This window comes from Schistosoma mansoni, chromosome 5 (genome assembly GCF_000237925.1).
Source record: "Schistosoma mansoni strain Puerto Rico chromosome 5, complete genome".
In the NCBI taxonomy this organism is placed as follows: Eukaryota; Metazoa; Platyhelminthes; class Trematoda; order Strigeidida; family Schistosomatidae; genus Schistosoma; species Schistosoma mansoni.
Genome location: NC_031499.1, coordinates 2,596,487 through 2,607,204, shown reverse-complemented (window position 1 = coordinate 2,607,204; position 10,718 = coordinate 2,596,487). Strand labels below are relative to the sequence as shown.

Genomic DNA, 10,718 nt, shown 5'->3' with positions numbered 1-10,718 from the left:
ATGACGGGATTCAACTGAGTAATTACTATATCTGTAAATTTGATCACAGCCTAGACCAGTTCAAAAGTAGTTTGTGATACTAGGTAGCGTCGTTTAGATCATTATTTGGTAAAAATTGAATTATTAGCATTCAAAATTAGAATTCCTTTCACCCTGAATGGCATAAGTGCATGTTCTGTGGATTGCTACAATAGTTCAAGTTGTATAGAACGGATGGATTATGGCTTGCAATGAAACTCGGGAAGTAAGCTTTTTTCCTACTGTTGACGATCAAATTACGACTCGAACTCGGTACTATTCACTTCACACTTTGTCCTATTATCTACTCAGCTATTGAGCCTAAGTACTCATCATCTTGCTTAGTGGGTATGATATCTATATTATTATTGGTGATGGTTTAAAATATCTGGTCATTAATAATTAAGAATGAATTTTGATTTCTTTGCCTGCATAAACGAATTCTCATTGGAATGATTCAATGTAACAATTTTGTTGTTGATAACTTAAAATTCAAACTCTTACTAAAATATTATGCACCACCTCAATAACATAGCTCGCTAGATCACAGGCTTTTATTTCAAAGGATAGGTACTGTATTTCAATCCACACGTGGACCTCAAAACTGGACGCAGGTACACACAACTCATTGGTCTCAAATAGGATGAGGTAGCAATCTTGTACTTCACTGCCAGCCACAACTCAGTCTTAATTTTATATAGAAAGTCATTCACTTTACACTATCAGAAGATAATTGCCTGCCAGATTGTGACGTGAATCAAGAAATACAGAGGATGAAAAGCGAATGTCTAGAGCTTTAACCTGGTCTGTTGATATCAAGGATCCAACTACGGGAGTTGCGAAAAACCCTGATTCTAAACCAATGGTGTACATGGGCTCCAGGATCCTGAAGGAATAAATATCGTATAGACTTATTGTTGGTCACCAGTTGCCATGAGACTGCATCTTCTTACATTTATCCAATGTCTTATGGAATACACCTTTAGATCAAAGGCTCTGGGTATGATCTACTAAGAAAACCACCGGCTTCGGTTTGGTAACTCTGGTAGTATCACAGCCCTCACACAAATCAGTGATAACCACTACTGATCTCATTGCTATTGAGTGGTGCATATCTATTATTTGTGTTCAAATAAAATAAAACAAACCTGCCTATCACTATCAACTATCTCATCTTAATCAAACTCTATAATGATATCAGTAAAGTTTGGTAAATGGCCACCAGAGTAGAACTTATCTAACATAAACCAATTAACCTAAACAAAAAAGCCTAGACAAACTGATATTTACATTAATGCAACAAGGTTTATTTTGTTCACTTTTATGTAACAGTTTTGTATAGAATTTTCAAGTGTTGCATGATAAAATAAGAACCTCAGTGATGATCCCGAAATATTTGATGACTCTCACTCCCTCTCTCTCTTTCAATCCCTCCTTCACTCTCTCTCTTTTTGTCTCTCTCTCTCTCTGTCTATCTATCTATCTATCTATCTAATGTTGTTTTGAACTTATACTACACGACAACTTATCATCCAACTAGTTTTTTGTGTCGATCTTATTTTGTATTTCAATTGTTTCCATTTCATCTTGATTAATAAATTTTTCTTTTCTAAAATATTATCAAAGAGAATTAAGTTAATATCTAATTCATTAATAATAGTAATATGAGTCTTTTATTTTAAAAAAATTTAATCATTCAATGTAAATAATAAATATTGATTGGTTGAAGTTAGACATTAACACCATTGGATGCTGGCTTAATGATCTAGTGATTAAGCGCTCTGGCGCGAGACTGATAGGTCCTGGGTTGGAATCTTGCGAGGTGGGATCGTGGATGCGCACTGCTGAGGAGTCCCACAATAGAACGAAAAGACTGTCCAGTGCTTGCAGATTTTTCATGGTTGGTCTAGCTTCATTTGACTCATGATTTCAACTATATAAGATCTCTAGAACTCAACTAAATTTGCTACACCGAATCAAACAGTTTTATGCGTTTTCATGTGAAACATTTGCATAAAAAGCAATCATATAAAGTTTTACTTTGTTAATGAGTTCAGCAAATTTTAAGATTCACCATTTAATTTATTTATTTATATAAACACATAAATATTGGTACAAAGGGGCCCCAGCTACATATGCGCCACACAAATCTAATTTAATTTGTGTGAAGGCTGAGATACTGCCCAGGTGCCCAAATTGAAACAGATAGTTTTCTTAAGGGACCACACTCAGAACCTCTGACCTAAAGATCTGATTCACAAGGCAGTGGAGCATTGTGAGGAGATGCAGTCCTATGGAAGCCGGTGACCAACAATTGATTCATACGCCATTTGTTCCCTCAAGATACTGGAGCCCGTGTGCATCATTGGTTTGTAATCAGGGTTTTCCAACTCCCCTAGGTGAACTTTCCTTGTTCACCAACCCAGTTAGAGCGCCGAACATTTGCTTTTCTTTCTCTCAATTTCATAAACAACAGTAATGCCACGAGAAAGCAACGAGTAGGAATTCCCTGGTATAGGCTGTATACCCGTGGACATGTGAGAGCATTTCGAGAGGGAGAGTGGATTCTCCCCACTCTCGGTAGTACGAAGGCATTTGGGGACAAAATTCACCATAAAATGTTGTTATACACCTCTTAACAAGTTTTTTTTCGTATTACTGTAATCTTATAGCGTATAAATCAAATTATAAAGGTCAACTACTATAAACTTACAAATGATAAGATAAAACACATTACAAAACATCTAAAAAAGAATCCCTGAAATAGATATATCAAAATCAACACTATGATACAATCTATACCCTATCATACGTTTGTTTTATTCAATCAATTACTTTTTTTTACTATTTCTAATGTAAACAATGTTCATTCAAAAGAAAAAAAAAGAAGCAACTAATATTGACTGACATCTGTCATCTTTTAACATTAATAACTTCATTCTAACTATAATTCCAGTAAAAAGATGTAAGAAACTATGGTATAGATCAAGAGAATAGTTAGTTCAAAGAGTCTATAGTTATTATTGTTTACAATATGAAATGACCATTTTGACAACCGTTGGAAATCAAAACAACACCCTAAGGTTACTATCATAATCTAGTATACAACTTGTACTATGTTTTATCATTTTGTGTAACTATAGTCGGTTAGTAATTGGTTATATCAAACTATTATGTTTTGATAAGAAAGTTGATGTTCTTATGTAGTAGTAGTAGTAGTAGTAGTAGTAGGAAGATTTACAAATTCAGATGTAAATATATCATATATCATATTTATACATTTACAAATATACTGTACAATTATTTGGGGGGACAGGGGTGGCGCAAAACGCAAATCAAACTTCCTTTCTATTAGCAGTAAAAAATGTAAAGATTTGTTGACACTGAATGCCCAAAAACTATTGCCTGGATAAATCAATCAGAAAGCTTGTAAAAGAAAAAGCCACTAGTATTATGACTAGTATTGTGACTAGCATTGTTCAATAGAACATATATTTCGTCTCCTTTGGGGCTCATCAGTAGGATACACACGCATCTCGATGTTGATACTCCTAGTCTTAGAAAGTTTAGTATCTCAATGATTAAAAAAAACTTTAGGAAGATATAAACGAGTAACGACTAGAAAAAAACAAATACTGAGAAAAGTAATATTGTAATGAACAAGGACACTGATGGGACAATCGAATCTATTTAGACATAAATTACAGACTATCTCACTAAATTCTGATAACTATACAGCCAACAGTTAATTTGCAAAATAACAACCAATTGTCTCAATCTTCACTATTCCTTCTGTAAATATCAATCCATCTTCTCTAATTTCATTGTTTGTGCATTGTCCTACTAATTGCGCTTCATTTCAGTCCTTTCCTTATCGGTCTGTCAGAATACATTCTATGTCTAACCATCACCATATACTACTTATATGGATGTAAGTAGGCCACACTATAGTATAAGCCTAAATATTTATTTGGAAATGCTTTATGAAATGTTATTCACATTGAATCAATTAAGTTCAAGAATCAGCTGATTCCTTCTTCTACAACAGAATAACTATAGTCAGAAAATTCGAAAACGATGTTCTTATATTACGTCGATATTCTATATAATTCAAAAGCTTGCTATCTGAAACTAAATCTAACTGAAGTTATTTGTATTATCCTGGTAAATACATATTGGCAACAAATATATATATATACAAGTGTGGAAATGTTTGAAAAAGATTGACCACTATGTATTGAATTATTGAATGTTTATTCAGCCTTATAACACTGATTGACTTTTATCAATCAAGTTGGAATATACCCACTAGTCTAAGTGTTGTGATATCGCGTGAACTCTGTTCAAATGCAAGATTCGGAAGTAGTCAGAAGAAAACCCTGAACCTATGTGGCTTCATTGCAACTTGACCAGTGGAACTTTATTAGAGCTAAATAACTAGTAAAACATGACACTAGTTACTGCTCAGCCCTCAATTGATTGTAAAAACATTTCAGTTTCATAAGAAGTCTTCCGTGGCCTGAATAACTCAATGAGAGTCTCAGACTTTGAAACTGTGTGAGATTGGCTTGAATTCAGTAGGATGCACCACTTCATTGCAAACTATAGGTGCACCTTGCCGATGAGTCTCATCTACCAAGAAAACTAGATTAAAACAGAGTTTCCTGCTGTCACAGTCAAATACTTGTCAGTTTAGTGTTTGTTCAAATCATAAAATGTACAATTATATCTGTTTGTAAATGTTATACCTTTACAATCTCAATAATTCTTATTATTGTAAGCAAAGATGGATAGTGGCTAGCAGTGGAATCCAAGACGCGCGTCTCGTCCTATTTGGGACTCGTCAGCTGGATGTACCTGCATCTCAGAGTTGATGTTCATTCTGGGACTCGAACCCAGTACCTTTCGCTTCAAACGCCATCGCGTTATTCACTCGGCCACTGAGTCCTAATAGCCACTGCTAGCCACTATCCATCTTTGCTTACAATGCTCGTGAATTAAGGCTATATCGAGGCAATACACACAGTATGCACATATGCTAATTAGAGACTGACCAATTGCAGTCCTAATACACCGATGGAAAGATTCAAACAAACAATATTAAATGAAAAATATTTCTTATCATTGTTTACATATTAAACCGATTTCATTCAAATCAAAACAAGGGATTCACTACATAATGTTAATTAATTAAGAAAACTATTACAGTCATCATCCAAAAAATGTGCTTGTATCTGATGTTGAATCGGTTTTCATTTGCGATGTTGAAAAAAATTTCAAGCATACGTAATCAATTTTGAAGCAAAAGGCGTTGCAATTGAATTTTGCAGTGGACAACAATTCAGTGATTTAGGTACATCCAACTGACAAATAACAGAGAGGATGAAATCTGAACCCTGAATTCCACTGCTAATGAAATTCCATCAATTCTATAAAAAATCGTGACGTAATCACGGGTAATATTAACGGGAAACATGTATGGTAACTAAGATGGATCAAAATTCACTCCTCAATATCATCAATGGGATTATTCAAACTATTATGAATTGAAATAATTAGTTTTACAGTTTGAAATTGTGAGGACGGTCCCCGAGTGAACTCAAGGAAGCTCTAAGGAGCTCAAAAAGAGCCGATGACATTACATTCAATCATGTTTGGAAAAATATTCCAGAATCTCGATGTGTAGCTTCCCTATTGAACAAATCCTAAAAACCACTGTATGCGGACTGATTTTCTTTTTACTAAAACCTATAAATACCTGAGAGTCTTGTACCATATTTGACACTGTTTGGAATAACATTCCTTCTCATTCGTCTTCTATCTTTTAACTTGCTATTTGGATGGTTCTAATGTACAAGTGCTCAATTAGTACGGCGTATAATAACAATCTAAGCTCTAGATATAACGTAAATAATTTTAATAGTTGAGATCACTAGTCAATTGAAGCTAGACAACCATGGAAAACCTGGAAGCACTATACGGCCGTTTCGTCCTATTGTGGATCACCTCAGTAGTGCATATCTACGATCTCGCCTCACGAGATTTGAACCCAGGACTATTAAAATTACTATAATACCCACATATATCTTGTCTCTTCAATAATGACATGTTGGGCCACATAAAATGTCCTGTTGATAGCTAATTTCAGTCTCCGTTTCAACATGACACTATTTGAGTCGCCCCTAAATGGTAACAAAATATAAACTCGATTTTTGGGTGCCAGAAGCATCATAGGTCTGATCGTATTGCAACCCTTCCAGAGGTTTATGAACTTCAATGAATAACCATTATTCATTAAAGTATCAGTTAAGAACTTTGTCTCCGCTTCAGTAGTATCTCTAGTACAAATGCAATTGATTCTATTGAAAAAGCCCCTTATCAATCCACGTTTGTAATGAATTGGGCAGTGACTATGGAAATTAAAATATTGCCCTGTCCATGTTGGCTTTCTATGTACAGAACGTTGGATGGAATCATCATCTCTCCTACTGATCAGTATATCTAGAAAAGGAAGTTGGTTGTTCTCTTTTTTGCACGTAAGAGAAATATGCTTTTGACTTGTATTGAGTCCGTTTAACAAGCGGTTCACATCTTCACATTTATCCCCTATAATACAATGACTTAAAATAATCAATAATGATTCTGTTTATATAGAATGTTAAGATCCAAGATTAATTCAGATCAAATAAAATAATCAATATTTATGATCTTTTTTAGAATTTTTTAACACGATAATAAAAATCCATGCCAAATTTTATCTTTGTAATTGCTGTAAAAACTCCAAATACAAAAATATACCATAGAGTGAATACAATTTCAATATGAGATATAAAATATTTGGGTTCGTTCTTTGAATACTTTTTTTCTGGTTAGCGTTTTTTTAGCGAGTTGGTTTTCTACGGGATGGGATACCTAACCCTATACCCAACCCTCCTCCTTTGCCTGAGCTTGGGACCGGCAGTAGCCCCCGGAAGAGCTACAGGCGGAATTGTCAACCAACACCAAGATCAGAATTTTCAATTCAAATTTCAAGGCAGTTCTACTGTATGGGGCGAAGACGTGGAGAACCATGAGAGCCATCATTCAGAAGATTCAAATGTTTATCAACAGTTGTCTACGCAAGATACATCGGATCCGTTGGCCAGACACTATCAGCAACAAGTTACTGTGGGAGACAACAAACCAGATTCCAATAGAGGGAGAAATCAGGAAGAAGTGATGAAAGTGGATAGGACACACTTTGAGGAAATCACCCAATTGCGTCACAAGGCAAGCCCTCACATGAAGTCCTGAAGGTCAAAGGAAAAGAGGAATACCAAATAACACATTACGTTGGGAAATGGAGACGGACATGAGAAGAGTGAACAAAAATTGGATAGAACCAGAAAGGAACGTCTAGGAGAGAGTGGGTTGGAGAATGCTGGTCTGCAGCCTATGCTCCATTCGGAGTAACAGGCGTAAGTAAGTAAGTAAATAATTATGTATACGTTGGAAGGGTAATATTTATTTATGCCTTCACTCATAGAATCAAACAAATGTACATATGTGCTTTCTAATTACTTACACAATTAAAGACAAACTCAATTAACTCTACTAACAAAGATACTTTATTTGAAACGAAGTGATTTTGTTTTTGTGTATGTTCAAAATAATGTAATAAAGATGTATAGTTTGTGACTTCAGGCAATATCAAGGCAATCCGCACAGGATGAGCATATGCTAACAAGAGACTGGTTAATTGCAGTCGTAAACAACAATCGGAAGATATGAGTCAATAACATCAAGTGAATGAATTTGTTTAGTTATTGCAAGTTAAAAATTGTAAGTAAACTGATCCATAAATTCATGTGTTTTGCCACCATGGAAAACCTGGAAGCACTGGACTGCCGTTTCGTCATATTGTGGGACTCCTCAGCAGTACGCATCCACGATCCCGCCTCGTGAGATTCGAACTATATAAAATTACTAAAATGTCCACAAACCCCCCTTCTGATAATCATTTATTAGTTCATTCTCCTTATGTAAAATGACCATATTTGTGTTATAAGATGTTAATGATAATCGAATTATCTTTACTAAACCCAAATAAGCAATACCGAACGTTTAAATTAGGGTTTTCACCACAATATGTTAACAAACTTCATAATACATTGACGATTGAATACAAAGAATCGTCAAAAATCGCCATCTCAGATGACTCAGGTTTCATAAACAAAGAGCAAGGCTGTTTTCACTAACGCGTTATAAACTGGACTCCTATCAACCAGACTGGCATCACGGTGACGCTAAAGTGTGATAAAACTGGTTTGTAGTATTCTACAAATCTTATTATACACTCAAAGAGATTCACCGGTAAATAGGCTAAAACTGACAAACTTATTGAATCTGATATAAGTGAATAGAAAACGTACTTCCAACAACTTGGCTTCAAAGGAAATGACAGTAGTAGACTAATTAACTGTAGAATAAACGCTACATTGAAAATTGCTCATTTAGAAACAAGCTAGTTATTATTATTATTGCTGTGTGTATTTGGTTACACAATATTTGCTAAGCTAATTGTTATTCCATCTACTTTACAACTATCTTCTATTCATTCATGAAAACTTAATAGCTCGAATCCGAAAGCCTATTCTATTATATTATTCTATCTTAATCTTTGTTTCATTATTATGTTTTAATGAGAAAGATATATGTCATGTGATTGTGGTGTTTGTATGAACCGATGATTCCTTTGTACTTGATAACTGCCTGATTTCGAACCTCAAATACTCATCTAATATTTCTTGATTAAATTGCGTTACTTCTGGGATTCCTAGTTTGTACAATAATTCAAATACTCCTATTCATCAGAGTAACTTGATGTAAACTTTCACTCACGTTATTTGGTTGGAAGGAACCTGTAAACAACCCATAAATACTTGAAATATTTAAATACTCAATCAAAGTTAAATTTGTATTATGAATCGGTACTGTAGTTTGATAAAAATTGTTATGTGAGCTCGTCTTATCTTGTCAGATCTAGTTGCAACGTTATTAGTTATACTGTATACGTGCTTGTCAATCTTTGTTTGTCTATATTATTTTGTTTATTTTCATGTAAACAAATAACTCCACCTGTAGCCACTCCGGGGGGCTACTGCCGGTCCCAAGCCTGGATAAAGGAGAAGGGTTGGGCATGGGGTTAACGACCCCATCCCGTAGAAAACTAACTTGCTAAAAAACACTAGCCAGAAAATATTATTCATGTAAAAGATACTTCATTCCTGAGTAGACATCTTTACAACAGAGTTGAATAAGACTGATCTAAAAGCTATGTTATTTTTATCTGTTCATTTTTACCGCAAGTCTGACGAATGGTATGGATAAGCTGTGCACACACGAAACAGTACTCGTATTCGACTTTCTATTTCTACTTTCCAATAATGTGATAAATCACAAGACTATACACAAATTAGCAAGGATACCTGTCATATTGTTTACCAATACCTTATGGATTAAGACTAAGTAACTAAAATAGTGACCTCTTTTGCTACGAGAAACCCACTAGATGTGTATCAAAACACCGTACTATTATTCATTCATGAGTAAAGTATATCTGTATTTTTTTGGAAATCACGCCCTCATGAGAAGCTTGAACCAACGACAGTGACTGCTGCGGTCAGATGCTTCATTAGTGAGCTACTGAGTACATTGGCTGCTCAATTAATACTAACCGATTTCATGTTATATAGCCCTGAGTGGTGTTAGGATAATATGAATCGATTTCAATCATATGACTACAGATACTAACTTACTTACTTATATGTCGTGGAGGAGCATGTGCCACCCACCAGCACTCTCCATCCAACTCTATCCTCAGCAATCCTTCCCAGTTGTTATTTATCCTCTTCATGTCTGTTTCCAATTCCCGGCATAGTGTGTCTTTTTGTCTTCCTCTTTTCCATTTTCCTTCATGATTTCAAATTAGTGCTTGCCTCGTGATGCAGTTTGATGATTCCCGAAAAACTATTAAATTGAAATTTATCATTCAGAATAATTTCACTCAGTTGCTATTTGATATTCATATTTGTTATATCTAGAGCTTTAGATTCTTGCTATGCCGCGTACTACTAGACTACTTGAACGATCAAACCCGCAACGTCGCAAGAGAGAAGACAGAAAACTAGTAAGAAGGAATTTTATTCCCCAAACAGTGTCAAATATGGTACAAAAATCTCATGTATTTATAATTTTTTGGCTGGAAATAAATTATCATTTCGAACAGCCAAAAGGCACCTAGGGGGTCCTTCTTATTCATACAATAGGGAAGCTACATGTAGACATTCTAGAATGTTCCCCTAGTGGTGATTGAATGGAATGTCTTCGATTCTTTGCCGACGAGTCATCCTTACAATATTGAGTTATCAATTAATGTTATTGAATCATTTGAAATATTCATAGAGTAAAATGTTTTCAAATGGCTTATGTGCATAACCGTTTCACAGCTTGTTAAAAAGTAAAATAGAAAGAGTACAGCTAGCGATAAAAAGCAAAGATCCGTTTTTTCTTCTCGTTTGAGACTAGTTAGCTGAATGTATCTGAATCACAGTGAAAATGTTTACACGGGGACTCGAAACCAGTACTTTACGTTTTCAATAACAGTGCATTTATCATTGATTTATTGAGTCCCTATAGTCAATCTATTATGAACATCAACA

General features: G+C 34.8%; 1 non-coding gene across 1 annotated transcript; it reads right to left on the bottom strand.

Annotated features, from left to right (window-relative positions):
- Positions 1-4,894: 4,894 nt before the first annotated feature.
- On the bottom strand, positions 4,895-4,961 carry Smp_tRNA_01663_Gln_TTG.1.1. Its single transcript has one exon. It is a non-coding gene (tRNA).
- Positions 4,962-10,718: the final 5,757 nt, after the last annotated feature.